Raw genomic sequence first — 15,965 nt, 5'->3', positions numbered from 1 at the left:
CCTGTTCCCTTACGTCTTTCACCTCAGCAGTCCTTGAGAGCCTCCATTTTTCCTATTTCCAGGACTAAAAGAATCCTCTGGCTTACAAATAATTTTATCCTTTGTCTTCTCTCCTTCCCCACACAAAGACCCTTTGCATTTTCTTTATGTCCACCCTGCATGGAGTATTTCCCACAAAGTGGTCCATTAAAGCATTATCCCACCCTTCTGAAACCCCTGGCACATGATAATGCCTATGGGTAGCCTGCCGATGGCCCCAGTGGGGCTTGCAGAGGTTTACTGCACATATCTTTACCTACTTTTGATAATTAAAACCAAAGTCCCCTAAGTGGCTCAGATTAATTGCATGCCTGCTGGCAGGCATTACTGTGTGTATTCTTGGCACAACCAGCTACCTGCCTTCTGCCTTTAAACCCGTTCAGAGGAGATCCTATTAAATGAGATTCAAGATCCGGAGAAAACGTTGTGATTATCTAAACCCATCCACAGCGACCATCCCGTAATTCCTGGGTTTAAGCTGTAGAGGGCAGGGACTGTCTCTTAATGTGCTTGTACAGTCCTGATCCGGACAGGAGCTGTTGGATGTGACTGCAATACAAATATTATTGATTGTACTCTCTTGCTTTTCTCCTCCCTTGCTATTCCCTCTGTCCTGCCTATTCCTCTTCTTCCTCCCTTTGTTTCCTAGTGTCTTCTGCAGCCCGTGTTTGTGTTACACACCCTTAATAACATTAGCTGGATGTTTGATGGATGCCTTCAATATGCTGCCTGTAGCCTTCTTGAGCTGTTTTCCAATTACACATCCCTCTTCTTAATTTCATCCATCAATCTTCTCTTCTTCATTAAAAAATAAACAAACAGACACACACAGAGCACAAAGCTGAGTACGAGAGGGACAAAATATTTCTCTTACTACTCTTGCTTCACGCTGCTTTGTCAGACTTCTCAGTTCCTGGGACATAACACCATCCAGTCCCCATTTAAGCTCCTGTGCTGATGCAGGGAGCATTATTCTGAAAGGATCTGGGAGAAGAGAATGAGAGAAGCACATGGGGGGGGGAAAAATCCAGCCTGAATGCCCAAGACTGATGCTGAAGAGAAGCAAGGTCTGGCTGAGGCTCAGAGCATCACATGTGACAGATCCCTTCATCTGCTGTTGACTAATTACCAACAGGGAACAGTTTGTTACCGGCAGTGCAGCTCAGATGTTGGGAGAAGGATAAGCTGGAGGACAACCCAGGCGGCCTCACTGTTCAGATATAGCTTTAAGATGTCACATATGTGACTTTCTCTGAGTCACAAAGCAGTCTGAAAGGACACATGGGGTGAATGACAGAGAAAGGTGAAAGTTAGGAAGAGGCACAGCTGAGTGGGGATTACAAGCCTGACAGAGCAGTTCAGGTGCCTGTGATTTTCCTATGTTGCAGCCTTTGGTTCAGGGCATCAGCTTGTCTGAGCCAGACTTAGGAAACCCTGAATGCTGGACCAGCCCAGCCCTCTATGCCTATAGTCTGAGACACAGACTCTAAAGATCATTATCTTCCCATAGGAACCAATTTCACAGTTCAACCTGTCCCCTGGGAACATCCCTCTATCCAATGTTGAGATTTTCTAGGCAAGCACCCCAAAAAAACCTGGTCTCAGTGAATGGAGCCAAAGGATTCAAGGAGCACCCTCTGATCTTGGTTTGTACCATGTTTGTATACCTCTTCTGTGCATACCCTGCTAGGAGAGAGGGATGCGAGAGGCAGAGCTGGAGCAGAGCAGTTGGAAGGTGCAGATGAGACTTAATTTCACGCACCGAAGCCATCAGCAGCTTCAGTTTGTGGTTTGTTCTGCCTGCATTTTGTTGCCTCTCTTCGGCAGCCCCTGGACACCCTGAGGAAGTCCATGCAGATTTCATGAGTTCCCCTAACTCCCGGTGTGGGAGATGCGATGCTGAAGGCAGAGCAGGGAGCTTTCAATTATTGATGAGAGCGACCTCTCTTTAAACAAGCAATGCATAATTCATGGCAGCACCGGTATTTGTGGTGATCAGCAACGGCTCTGTCTCTGCTTTGCTGAAATCCACAGGAAGCTGCTGTCCCCTCTCCCCTCATTCCCTTGGGCCCATCAGAGCCTTCAGATGAAACTTCAACACTGGTGAAAATTGAGACACAGCAAACATGCTGCAGCGCTTCCCCTCCCCAGGCAGGCTCCTGCCTGCTTGAGATGTGCACAATGAAGTGGGAGGATGGAGTCAAGCAACCAGAGAGGTGGGTGGAAAGGGTTATTGCTCTGGGATAAGCAGGAGTAATTACTGAGCAAACACAGCCACAACAGGACAGTTCTCAGCAGTGGGACTCCCTCTGACCCCGGGATAGGTCTGCAGGAATGGCATCCATGCAGGACAGAATGGAGTTCACGTCCAGCTCGTGGGGTGAGAAACAGAAGGGTAAAAAAGAGATTTCTGCTTAGTAAGAAGTAATTTCTCCCCTAAACTTTGCTGGAAATGGGTTGCTGAAAAGCAAAGTTAAAAAAAAGAAAAGAAGGAAGAAGTATTTTTTTCTAGGAAGGGAAATTTTAATGATGGAATTAGGGAAGGGAAAGGCTCTTTCCTGAAGCCACAACTGGGAATCTTGACCTCTCAGTAGCACAAGCAATGCAGGCCACTGTGGTCCTGGTGCTCTTCTGCTGCGGGTTTTAGTCATCCCTCTGTCTCAGACCTCATGAATGGCTCTGGGCAAGCAGCGCTTGCTGTCTGAGTGAGGGGAGCACTTCCCTATGGCTCGTGGAGACACAGGGCAAGGCAAAAGCTCACCGAGCCCCCTGGAGAGAGAAACAGCAGAGAACTACAAATAATCACACAATACGGGGAAGGACGGGCAGGTCCTTCCCCAGGGCAGGAAGAGCAGAGCTACCAGCAGCTGTGGGGTTTCGAGGCTCAGCCCCATCCACGCTCTGTCATTCAGAGCATGGGCTCCTGTAGGGATGACTTCCCTGGGAAGTGAGTCACTCCCAGTGGAACAGCCGCCCTTCCCAAGCCCCCACGCTTCTTCCTCAGATGGAAAGAAAGGCTCCATCCTCTCCCTGCCAGCTCTGATCCCTTTGCCATATGGGAGTGCAGTTACTTCAGCCCAGAAACCAGGCACATCCCTGGGGAACAGCACTGTGCACTCCCCCCCATCCCTCCATTGCCACATCAACCACCTTCCTCCATGCTTGGTCCATAAACAGCTCAAAACAGCACTTTTCCCAACAGCATCCTTATCCCAGACTTGTGTCTGAGCAGCACAGGGTGGGGGAGGGCGATGCTTTAGACCGGGCTTTGTTCCCAAGTTAAAAAAAAGGGCAAAAAACCCCATTAAAAAAAAAAACTAAAAAGAAAGGTTGATGAAGCTCATTAAATCTACTGGCTGGGTCCTGCGGGAGCCAATGCTTCTGAGACAGCACGTGGCTCAGCCTGCCATCCCCAGGTAGATCAAGGGTATCCAGGCACTATCTGGGCTATCAGCAGGAATGAAGATAACCCAGTTTGGATATAGACTAGATCTTGAACTTGGCTGCAAAGCCCGGCTAGGCAGGGAGCCTTCCAGAGCCTGCAAAAGGAGGTCTAAACCAGGCTATTTTTAACCAGCCCAGACCCAAAACGTCCTTCATGATCAACCCATGGGACCTGTCACCACCTTCCTGTCCCCCTGGGCTTTGGCAAGGGTGGGCTGTGAGTCAGAGGGCCGCAGCCCTCTGCACCATCTCGCTTTCCCTGTGCTGCAGTGCCGCAATCCAGGGGTGCCAGAAATACCCGGAGAAAGATTGGCAGCCCGGGCCCGAGCAGAAACAGGAGGTACCAGATGTCTCCTGAGAAAGCCAGCTCTCTCCTGAGAGCCCTCTCTGCTTGGAGTTATTCTCTCTCAAGAGGGAAGTCAGAAGCTTATTCAAACGTTGGCTTCCCTCCCCTGCTGCCGAGCTCTGGCACAACCAAGGTCCTTTTTAGATGCTGATGACTGTGATAGAATAATCATTCCGAACGTACCCGTGTGAATCAGCCCAATATCTGCATTAGCAAAAAAAAAAAAAAACAACACCAACAGAGATTTCCTTTTTTTTTCCAAGGAGGCAAAATGATTCTGAGGAAACAAAACCAACACTGGATTGTTCCAAAGTATCCGTACATTTCATCCAGAGCTTTCCCTACTGAGTTAACAGCTGATGCCTGTTCAGCAGGAGTGGGAGCTGTCGTTTTGCAGGTTTCTTACAAAAGCAGAAAGGAAAAACCTATAGTGTTTGCTTCCAGAACATTTCCAAAGAGGGAGAGGAATTATTTTTTTCAGAGAAAAAGGCATTATTTGATGGATAATTATATTTCACAGGTGCTAGTTTGGGGTGTGGAGGAGGGGGAAATCACATTTATCATAAGCTCCTTGTAAAGATACGGGGCCCAAAGGCCAATGCTGTTTCTCTGGTAGTAGCCAGGATGCAAAGATGGGCTTTGATCTTAGCTCTGTGTCAATATGACATCAAATGCAGACCTCCAGAGGAACATCCGATCACTAATGCACACTGTTGATTGATTTAGACAGCTTGTTTTCCTTCTGCTTTCAAAGGCAATGTGGAAATGCTCTTCCCTGCTGGACTCCCTGGTTACTCCTAGGGAGGGCAAAAGAAACCAAAGGAGAAGCTGCTGTGGCTCAAAATCACACTGCAAATGAACGGAACAGCAATTACACCATTTAAAACAAAGACATAGCTCAGGATGCCTCCCATCTTCCCAAAACCTGTGGAAACAGTGGCATTTTAATGGTGACACGTGTGTGTTGGCACCCTGAAGAGTCAGACTCCAGACTCCTTATTGCACAGAAACAGCTGTGGGCAGAGGATGTGTATGGGCAACAATCCCATACACATGGAACAATCCCAATCAATACACATACAACAATCCCAATCACATGGGATTGAATTAGGTGATCAATAAAAGCATCATGCAAAGAGCAGGCTTGGGCAGGGTGTTTTCATGGCTGGCTGCTCCATAGATTAGCACAGTGGTTGGCACTGATGGGTTGCCACCACATCATGCAGGTGTTGGTTAAGTGAGAAGAAGGAGAAACACCACTTTGGTCTCCTTGATGGACATTTGTGCTGTTGCAGCTCTCTGAGCTGTGTGAAATACACTTGCTGAGGTGATCCAAAATGCTTATTCTGAGTTCTTCCTCCAAATAAACCATCAGCACTCATTAGGTTTGCCACTTGCAGTGTGGCATCCAAGTGTCAAGCAAGCACTTTTAAACACACACATGGAATGGAGAAATAAAGTGGCACCTAGAGAATTGTCTTGTGCAATAGATAGAGACCACAGGCCTCTGCTTGACTTGTACCTTCATTGCCACAGCTGCCCTGTGTAGCTTGGGCTCCATTAATTAAACACCAGAATTAAAACTAAAGAGGCAGAAGATGACAGCATTTGTTCTCCTGCCCTCTGCATGTGAAATGCAGGAAGGAGATGGCCAGTGTCCTGCTGTCCTTCCCTACCTTAGCAGGGAAGCTGTTGATTCCAGAGCACAGGCAGGCCACATCCGAATTAGATGCCATCTGAAATCAAGAGACCCAAATGCAATTCCCACCTTCTGGCAATACCAGGGGAGCGGTCATTGCCATGGTTGAAATACCTAACTTAGGCACTGACAGCAGCTGCCAGAACATAACCTACATCATGATGGAAATAAGCTCCTCTTTGGGAAAAAAGTACACAGTGGATGCATTTGGGTAAACAGATGGAACTGAGGAGAAGCAAAAGCCAAGTACCCCTTTCTGACAACAATCCAGTCCCACCTTAAGGAAAAGGTGTAGGTTTTGGTTTCTGTTTTTCCATGCCTTGCACTGTTAAAAGGGAAGAGGCTTATGTATTGGGAAGGCAAGGTAGGCTGTGAGGGAATTGAGGGCAAACAGGTTCACACTATGAGAAAGAAACTCTGCTCTCTTAGAGTGCATAGGGCTTGCTTGTACAGGGATTGCTCTCTGCTGTGCTCCTTAACTGCACACAAGAGTAACCTGGGCTGAAAGTGGTCTTTGCACGTGATCTCTATAAACCTTCTCCTGGGAGGAAGGTCAGCCTAGGCTGTATCGTACTTGTGTTGTGCTTCAGGCTGCTCAAGACCTGGATGCAATAAGGGGTTGATGCTACCGTCCAAGCTAGTGAGTTGCTCTGTCTGTCCCTTGAGCTTCAAGTGTGCTCTTTGCAGAAATACCAGCAGGAGAACACTGGGAGATGCCTCTCCCCAGCTTTTACATCTCTACATCCTGGGGAGCACTGTCCTTCCTATCCTTCCACATACACAGGCTGCCAGTTGGCCTTGGACAGAATAACTGAGGAACAGATACCTCTCCTAGTGCTGGGGGGAGGAAATCACCCTCTGGTTATCACAAAGCTTTCTGAACATCATGGTCAGTGCATAGTGTCCCCACAGTGCTGGTAAAAGTGGCAGCTGCAGAACTAGAAACTGGATCTCTAGAAACTCAGGGATGCTTTAAAACAGGGGGATGTTTTGTCCTTGCTGCCCACAGAGCATACTTCTGGTTGCTTTTCAGAGTCTTTGTCCTTAACCGGATCCTGTGCATTGTATGACTGGTGAACAGCCTTTTCTCTCATGCTGCACTAAAGTCTTTCTTAGACTTATTAACCCTCTCCAGCAGATGGATGCTGGTTTTTACGCAAATTGGGCTGAATTTAGGATGATGTTACTAAGGTTGCTCCCATACTTCTTCCCCAAACCTCTGCAAGTGTGCGTCATCATTATCATCACAGAATGGTTTGGGCTGGAAAGGACCTTAAAGCTCATCCAGTTCCAACCCCCTGCCACAGGAAGGGACGCCTTCCACTAGAGCAGGTTGCTCCAAGCCCTGTCCAACCTGGTCTTTAACACTGCTAGGAATGGGGCAGACACAGCTTCCCACATGCAAACCACTTCCATCCCTTACCAGCTCTGAAAAAAAATACCCCCGAAAGGCCAGCAACAGTTCCTAGGCAGGGGAAACATCTCAAACCCTCTTGGGGAGGAAGAAGGAAGAAACTGGCTTCCTGGTTCTGCTTCTGTAACTGATTTCTAGGCCATTTGTGTTTGTCCTATTGCTGAGGCCAGGACCCACTTTGGGGTTAGGAAATACCTAGTATTAGGTAAGTATGATGCAGAAGGGAGTACAAAAGAGCAGAAATCATGCCTAGTGACTATTTGACTGCTTTGCACCAGTGTTTAGCAGCTACATGACTTGGTTGGACATCCCAGGAGCTACAATCCAAGTGTGGCTTGGCTTGATTGACTATGGACAAAACTTGCTGATGGCAGCTTACCTACTGCAGAAGGGTTTTCTGCAGCACCTCCACAAGGTGGGATGAAATGTGCAGGGTTTGTCTAGCAAGCTAATGTGACCAGGGGCACAGGTGTTCATGATATATGAACAGTACTAGGTATATTCTCAAGAGGGTGATAAGAAAAGGGAGTGTCATGCAGGAAGCCTCTTGGAAGTGGCAAGAGCAATTTTTAATTATCCTTTCCCAAAGAATCCTTTGGGACAAACCATATTCACTCATCTTCTTAGCATTGAGGTCAACAGTGATGACTGGATCTTAGCAAAGTGCTTAGCAGTGTCCTGTGCATTCTCTTGTAATGGAGCTGCTGATGCATATTGAGTAATAAGAGACAAGCGATAAGTAACACAATAAAATTGTGTTTTCCTTCATGCTCCAAGAACCCTGTTCTAACATGGAAGTTAGAAATACCACTTCTGTTGCAAGAAAAGCTTCTCTTATCATTTGATATCATGGTGCTGAGCATGCAGGAGGGCTGGAAGGTCCTTTCCAACCCTAACTTTTCTATGATTCTAGCTTGCAGGAAAACAGGAAACAGCACGAGATTTGCTAACCAGAACAGGAAACACACTGGGATTACTGGAGGAGCTATGGAGAAGCCTATGGGCTGCTACAGAGCAACAGGTAGTGGTATCCCACAGTGGAGGGGAGATGTGTGAGTGAAGGCAGAGCAAAGGGCTGGATCCTTTCTAAAGACCTGCCAGGGGACACCTCATCTACCTGGAGTCAGTGGTTAATGCCCCGTCCTGTTGCTCCACAGTGCTGGCAAGCTGGCATGCATGTCTGAAGGAGGAAACCAACTTGCTGTTGGTTACTACTTGGAGCAGTAGGTTTTGACAGCTTGCCTCTGACTGCCCAGCGAGAGCTCAGCCAGTCTCATGTTTGACTTCAGCAGATGCTGCTGTGGGCTCTGTAGAGGTATGCAGGGATAAGCAGGATTTGGTTTCTGTTTGCTTGCTAATTTGAGCCCCTGCTGTGAGATTTGGATGGTTCTGAGGATTCTGTATTAGCTTTAATGATTAAAAAATTATTTCAATGCTTAGTGAAGAAGTTGCGCGATCTATCATTGAAGCCACTTAGCAACAGGACTCATTAAGATATGTGTTAGTACAGAAAGATACCCTTGCTCCAGCGTCCTCTCGGAATGACTATCCACTCATCTAAACAAGATAAAGGCCTTTGCTGGCCTCCTCCGAGGCCAGAGGATAAAGCACTCAAGTGTGAAACAAGATTTCTTGGTTCTTTTTCTGGCTTCAACTACACGTAAGTGTGTGGATCTGGGCAAATCATTTCACCTGCTTCAGTGCCTCAGTTCCCCCACAGGTAAAATAAGCACAACAATGTAGAAGCGCTCTGGAGAAACGACTTTCAAGTGCCTAAAGCTCATTAGAGAAAAAACAACCCTTGCAGTGAACAAAAATTGCCTCAGCCCCTTGACAGTAGCTTATACTAACCACACGCTTTGCATCGTGCCTTTCTGAAGCCTGACATATGCTAAGCTAATTAAAGGGGAGAAAAGCCATGTTCTCCTAGCCCCTTACAGGCTGATGGTAGCCAAGAAGAGATGTTAAAAACTTGTTATCTTGGCTCAAAAAGAATCCATTTTAGGCAAAGCATTTCTGGTTACCCTTGCAGGAGAAAGAGAACCCACCAGTTCTGGGGCAGGAGTTAGTTCTGCTCACAGGAACACTGTTAAATACTGTGTCAGGTAGGAGAACAGTAATACTTTGTGTGGTTTACTCCCAGAGTTACTCATTCAATCTCCCAGGCAGCACCATTCTCCATATGAGGAGAAACTGAAGCGGGTATAAAAGGAGATGTTTCAGTCCACAGTATATGAGCCGAGGCGTTCCTGGCTTTGGGACTTGTGTGCAGGACATTGAACTTCATACCTGAATGCACCTTAATATGAGGTGGGGGTAAGGGAAGCGTGGATGGAAGGAAGGTGAGGGAAGAAAAATGGGTGTAGGTGAGATAGTAAGGTGTGACTGGAAGTGGTTCCTGAAGGAAGGAGAAGGGAAAAGGAGAAGAGATGAGGTTAATGGGAATGAGAGAGTGGGAGAAAGGAGGAGGAGGAATGACCAAGGGTGAATGAGCAGGAGACCAAGTGAGACAGCAAGCAGGAGGCACCGTCAAAGCATCCAAGCTCGCTCTGAAGAGATTGCCTATTTCGTTCCTGCCTTTTTTTTTTTTTTGGTGTGTGATCTTGCCTTAAAATTGCAGGAATGTGGCAGCACAGCACTGGCGCTCCAATTTATTAATTCCATCCCGTCCCACCAGCCCATGTAACAAAAGCATCTGTGTTTGCTCAAGAGGAGCACATGAAGGGCCTCATTCACATCAGAGGTGGAGGGAGAAGCTGGCAGATACAGGGAAGTCATCCACGCCTCCTTCCTTTTCACCTTTGTGTGGATCTGGGCTTGGGGGAAGGGATGCAGCAGGGAAGGATGTGGGGTATGGTGTATCAGGAGGGAGAAAGCTAAGATCGCCATGGTGTTCGGTGCAGGAGAAAGAGGAGGGGAGGACCTGAGGGATGCACTAGGCTGGACCAGCTCCAGTGAGGAAGGTCTCCTGGTGCTGCAGATGGGACAAGATCCCTTCCTGCCACCCAGGCTCACCCAGCACTGCTCTCCAAGGTGGCGCTTGGCAATGAATGGCAGTGGGGCAAAATTGCTGCGGTCACAGCTTTCACTGTTGTTGCCTGACCTGCAGCTATGGACATAACCATAATAATAAATGAAATATGCCAGTCATAGGAGAAATATCCCCTTACAGCTGCTTTCTAGCACGCTTTCAGGATGAGGAAAGCTCAGGATGAGATGAATATTAACTATCCTGCTTTAACAACTGGGGCATGAAGGGGGAGAGGAGCCAGCAACTTCTTCTCCTGCCAGGCAAGGATCAGCTGTGCTGTTTCTAGCACGGGGTACTGGGAGATCTCTGCCGGATGCAGACACACTTGATAAAACCACATCTTTACCTCTGCCCTTGCACAGCATCCTTCATAGCCAGGCTGCCCTGCAGCACCTCAGGGGAAGCAGGGTCTGCAAGCTACTGCTGCCTGCCTGGTCCTTGGCTTTCCCTGCAAGCTCTCCCACAGAAGGGCTGCCAAGGAGCGATCCTGCTTTGCTAGCAGAATGCGGTTCCCATGTGCCCTGTACTCCCACCGTGAACTTACAGAACAAGACAACATTGCTGCTCTCAAATCTTTTATCCAGAGCTGAGATTGCCTGACTGCTTACCCTGTTCAGCTCCAAGTAATCCCAGCACTTTGCTTAGCTGGAGGCTGGCTGTGCTGGGAATAAATACCCTTGCTGTCATTGCCAAGGGGTAACAGCCAAAGAACAGGACAATACCATTTTCTTTCGTAATGCAGCATTATTCATCAAGCAGCACCACACAAAGTTGCCAGGATGCTGGCAGTCTATTAAAATCAACAGCGCAGGCAGGCGAAGCAGCAGTGTAAGCACCACTGGACCAGCTCAAATCTCATCAGAACTTAACCTGAACCTGCTCCAGCTGACAAAACCCAAACCTGTGGGAGCTAAGTGTCAGCACACAGGCTGGAAAACACCTCTTTTTTGCTTCTGCATGGAAATGAAACTACACCCCAGTGATCTTCTCTTGAACACATCTGTCTCCTTTTGTCCTTTGTCTCTTACATTGATCAATGTTGTGGGTTTCGGAAGGTACGAGGAATCCTATGCTACACAATTGTGAAAGGTTGAAGCTCAGTGATTTAGATCTATTTCAAATGGACTGTTCTGTCCAGCGATGAATGATCTGCTATCCATCAAAATGTCTCCTCTTTTCCCAAACCCGACACTCAGCACCAGCAGCACCTTGTAGCAGCGAGTTCCATATGTCACTATGCGCAGCATGGGAAATGACTTAATTTTACCATCAAATTGCTACCTTTCACTTTTTCCTGAATGCAATCCAGTTCCTCTACTAAGAAAAGCCATGAAGAGAAGCATTCATTCCCTTTCTACGTCGCTGATTGCTTTGTTTTCTCACAATGTCCCTCCTCTGTCTCCCTGAGCTAACTAACCCCTTCTTAACTAATCTCTCTATGTCTATCAGGCATTAGTGGGATTACCTGCTCGGAGGAGGCAAACAGAACCTGAGGAGCCCCTTGTGCTGGAGCTGCAGATCCCAGCTCTGTGTCAGAGCTCTGGGAAGCTTTGTCTCCTGAGGAAACTTTGCTCACATTTGACAAATGTGAGGGATTTGCAGAGTGCAATGTTTTTATCTCCGGGAGAAGGAGCTCAGACAGCTCCCCACACTGTGTGGCGGCGGAAGCTGATTGAACACTTGGGAGCGTTGGCAAAGTAGATAAATTTGAGCTCTTAAGGAAAGACCTTTGGGAGTACTAATGCCACATGAGAGCGAAGACTTCAAGCTCTTAATTATGAGCCTGCATGGCTTAAAACAGCATGAAAGGGTAAAGGATTAAGTTTTTGCGGGTTGGGGTGCGGTTTGGAGACATATCCCTACCTGGAGGAATTGGTGGCATCTAACCAGTGTCCCTTCTGAAGAGAGGCTTTAGGCAGTCACAGAACTATGGAATGGTTTGGGTTGGAAGGCACCTTAAGATCATCCAGTTCCAGCCCCCTGCTATGGGCAGGGATGCCTCACACTAGACCATGTCACCCAAGGCTCTGTCCAACCTGGCCTTGAACACAGTCAAGTCTATGCCCAAGAGGAGGGTGCTGATAGCCACAGGTCTGATCCTCATGCTGCATGTATTAGTCTCTTCTGGTATTGGTAGGATTTAAATCACAGTCCTGTTAGGCTGAGCTGCATCCCAGCAAGCGTGCCTCAGAGATGCATGGGCCTTGCCTGGGAGACAGACGATGTGGGGCTGTCTCAGCTCTGACGCGATGAGCTGCAGTGTCTCCCTTGTAAAGTGGGGGTAGTCATCCTGACAAACAGCTCTGTATGTGGGCAGCGAGCGCTCTTAATCACGTATGCAGAGTACTTTGAGATTCTGGGATGGGAAGAAGCACATAATACTTATTATTAGACCGAAAGGCCACAAGCAAGAAGGGCAGAGCAACGCTAGACTTCTCCAGAGCCCTGCAGGTGTGTAGGACTCCAGTCTGGAGTATTACCACCTTGTTTAGGCTTCTGCTTGTATTAGGAACAATTAAGTACAAGGAGGAAGAGGACAGATACCATCTTTCCTGTGTACATCCTGCAGAATAATTGCAGAGCTTTCCCAAAACAGTTTTGCATGCTCAGTAAAGGGCATCTTTGGAGCCTATCAAATATCCCATCCCTTGCAGGCATACACAGGAAGGTGTGCAGCATGTGTCAAGAGATCTCTTTATTGTTCCCAAATATCAGGACTAGGACAGACAACTGAGAATGCTGAAAAAAAGGAAGGAGCTCTGGGAGGTAGATGGGGTTGTGGAGTGGCTCCTCATAGCTGAAGGTGACTGTGCCTGCGCAGCACCCCAAGGGAGATGGGCTCAGGGGCTAGAGCTATGAAGGCACTGAGAAACAGGGGGTGTGTGCAGAGCAGTGCCACTGGTAGGTGATTACTGTGAAGAGGGGAGGAAAGCCATGCAGGGGTATGGCTGGACTGAATCCACTCCAGGCTCCTGCCTGGCTAGAACGACTTTGGTCTCAGTACTAAGGACATCTCCTGGCCTGCTGCTGAAGCAGAGGCAAGTTCCCTGCCAGAAAGCACCTCTACTGATGCCTCACAGGCAAGAAGAGGATGCTTGGTACACACGAGATGCAGCCTTGAGCTGTCCAGTACCACTTTGGGCACTCTGCAGGGAAGATGCCATTAGAGGACACAAGCACTAGGCGCAAAGACATTCCCAAACCATGGAAAGAACATGAATTTAAGGGTTTTACATTGTGGAAGTATATTCTCTCCTGCACACATTTTAGCTGCTGTATAGCTCTGTACAGCTCCCTAGGCAACAGACTTCCCAAATGACACCATAACAAAGCCCAAAGGTGTGGGAGCCTCACTCATTAAAAACCCTTGCCATGGGAGCAAGTGTCTCCATCCCAACTGCGTTACTTCCTATCCCACAGCTGCCAAGTGTCTTGCAGATCAGGCTGAGGCCCTTCTCTGTAAACGTGGCTGCATCTCAGCTGGGCTCTGTGTCAGCTGGTTGAATTGCTTTGGGATTGCAATGTTGCCTAAATGATTTATCAATTATTGTTATGGTTATTGTTATTATTATTACTACACAGAAGATGTCAAAGAAGCCAAGAGCTTTAATTTTATTTCAATCGATTCCTGAAATACCCGATACTATGTGTTAGCTGCTCAGCCCATCTACCTCTGTACGTTAACTGCCCCTCAGAGCCTTAATTCAGTACAGACTGAAGCGCCCTGAAAGTGATACTGGTTGCTCACAGGAGGGAAGGCAGAAGGAATCACAGCCACGGGGCTCCTGGCCTCACGCTGGGCCAGCACAGCATGTGCTCAGCCACTGGTGCTCACCTACAGCCTGTGTCCCAAGCGCGCCTGTTAACAGAGAGCTTCCAGTAAACCATGGAGCAGGCACCGACCAAAAACCATCTTGGTCCTCGCATCCTGCTTCAAGGCACAGAGAGAAGGGGATTGGCAGCACGCACTGCTGCAAGCAGATGTGATACAGGCTGTCACACACAGCTCTGCCAGTGGCCTCCTCCTGCCCTGGAACTCTTTCTATTACCTGAGGCTGATGTCCCCATAATCTCCTTCCAAAGTATCTCATTTCGGAGTAATGATGGCCTCTGCAATGTGAGGATCCCGTCCTGCTGTCTGCATGCACCCATCTCCCAACTCGCTATACGGCCCCTGCTCCTAGCCCTGCCTGAGGCTGTTTGGCAGTCCAGAGATGCAAGGCATGAACCTCACCGTTCATTTTTAGTCCTCATTTTGCACCAGACACGATTTAAGCCTGAGTAGAGGTGGGTGACCAGACCGGTGTGCAAAGCCGCTGTACTCTGCTCTACTCACTGCATATGTGCTTTGCACAAGGAAGCATCTGAGGTCCAGGAAAGGAGCTGAAAGCACCTTTATCACCTGCATTCGCAGTTCCCCACTCACTCTCTGAGCTATGCAGACTTCAAGCTGCTGTATGGGTATTTATTGCTTGTCATTATTGCCCTGCTACAATGATGCTTGTGCTGCTCTGCAGATTCAAACACCCCTGCTCCCAAGCACGCACAGAAACTGCCCATTGCCAGGTTTCCCTAAAGGGTTACAGAGGAACCAGCTGCTTCTCTCCACATTTGCAGCACCTGCAGGGTTTCTCTCTCATGCACTGGTTGCTGATCCTCCCTTCCCTCCCCTGGCCCCAAGCTGGATGGGCAAGTGGCAGAGGTAGGAGGGTGAGCAGAAAGTACTTTCCAACTCACCTAGGTACAGACACCCCAAACTCAGCTCCAGAAAACCAGCAAGTGCATCCCTCTGCAGACACCCGTGTGCCAGGTGGGGGTGAAAGGAGTCCAGACCCTCCTGCTCTTGCCCTCTCCCATTCTCATTCCATCTCCCCAGAGCTCCTCACCGGGATGCTCGCTCGGGGTCGGTTCCCGATTTATGCCTGCACACAAACCCCAGCACCACTCTGGACTTCGGCTTCCCCGGTATTTGCCACTGAAAAGGCACAATAAAGCCTCTCGGGGGGGAACGTTTGGACAACCCGGCCGGAGATCCCGGCGGCTGCTGCAGCCACGGGTGGACAGGCACCAGGACTGGGGCATCTCCCCACAGCTGGAACATTCCAGTCTGGGAGCAGGATGTTGCTCTTCTAGAAGGTGCCCAGGCGGTGTATGTGTATATGTGTGTGCAAGGACATGGGCTCCCCGTGAAGCACGGACCCAGTTAGGGTGCCGAGCACGGACGAAGTTTGGGGACCCGGCTGCCGGTCGCGGGGCTGGGCATCCCTCCTGCGGCCAAGCGCCGGGGGGATCGCAAGGTCAACCCCGCATCCCCAGCGCTCCTCCCTACACCCCCAGACCCCAGTGCCCTATGGCGGGGGAGGGTCCCGCTTACCTGGCGAGACGCGCCGGTCACGGCGGAGATGCGGGAGCGCCGGGCGAGGGGCGGCACCGGGCCGGGGGCTGACAGGGGAGCATCGCCCGCCGCCGGGCGGAGGTGGGTCCTCCCTGCCGCCGGGGACGGGGACTCCCGAGACAGAAACCGGCCCGTCGGCGCGGATGGCGGCGACCGCCTTCAGACGGCGCCGGAGATGCGGCTACGCGCGGCGCGGAGCCGATTTAAGGCCACCCCGTGCCGGGGGTGGGAGAGCGCCAAAGGCCGCCCGCAGCAGGCTCCTGCGCGCCGCGCATCCCGCGGGGCCACCTTAAATGGGGAAGGGGCAAGAGCGGGGCTGGTGAGGAGGGGAAGGAGCGGCGAGAAGGAGATCCAAAGCGAGTCGGGGAGAGGGGAAGGGGAGCTGGGCTGGGAGTGGAGCTCTGTCCCTCCAAGGGGCAGGTTTTCCCTTCCCTGTGCTCTGCCCTCCGAAGGCGGTGGGGTGGGACTTTCGTTGTCTGTCCCTGGAGGCTCGTTTTGCTGCTGACCGAGTGCTGGAGTGATTTCTCACTCCCCGCCGGGGATGCTCTAAGGAGAAACCACTTGCCATCACGGCAGGGTGTAGGGGTTGAATAAGAT

General features: G+C 49.6%; 1 protein-coding gene across 4 annotated transcripts in view; it reads right to left on the bottom strand.

Moving 5' to 3' along the window:
* Positions 1–15,673, bottom strand: part of LOC134170963 (galactosylgalactosylxylosylprotein 3-beta-glucuronosyltransferase 1-like) — a 28,805-nt gene extending 13,132 nt beyond the window's left edge. For 2 of the 4 annotated variants that reach the window (XM_062632806.1, XM_062632796.1), the window contains exon 1: positions 15,348–15,673. The gene's annotated coding sequence lies outside the window, so the exon portion shown is untranslated. Of the gene's footprint in view, positions 1–11,438; positions 11,536–15,347 lie in introns of those variants that run through there. The other 2 variants (XM_062632787.1, XM_062632814.1) reach the window with 2 other exon arrangements.
* Positions 15,674–15,965: the final 292 nt, after the last annotated feature.

This window comes from Pezoporus occidentalis, unplaced genomic scaffold (assembly GCF_034315485.1).
Source record: "Pezoporus occidentalis ecotype Australia unplaced genomic scaffold, CSIRO_AGI_Poc_V1 ctg111, whole genome shotgun sequence".
NCBI classification, from domain to species: Eukaryota; Metazoa; Chordata; class Aves; order Psittaciformes; family Psittacidae; genus Pezoporus; species Pezoporus occidentalis.
This window is presented reverse-complemented; position numbering and strand designations above follow the sequence as displayed.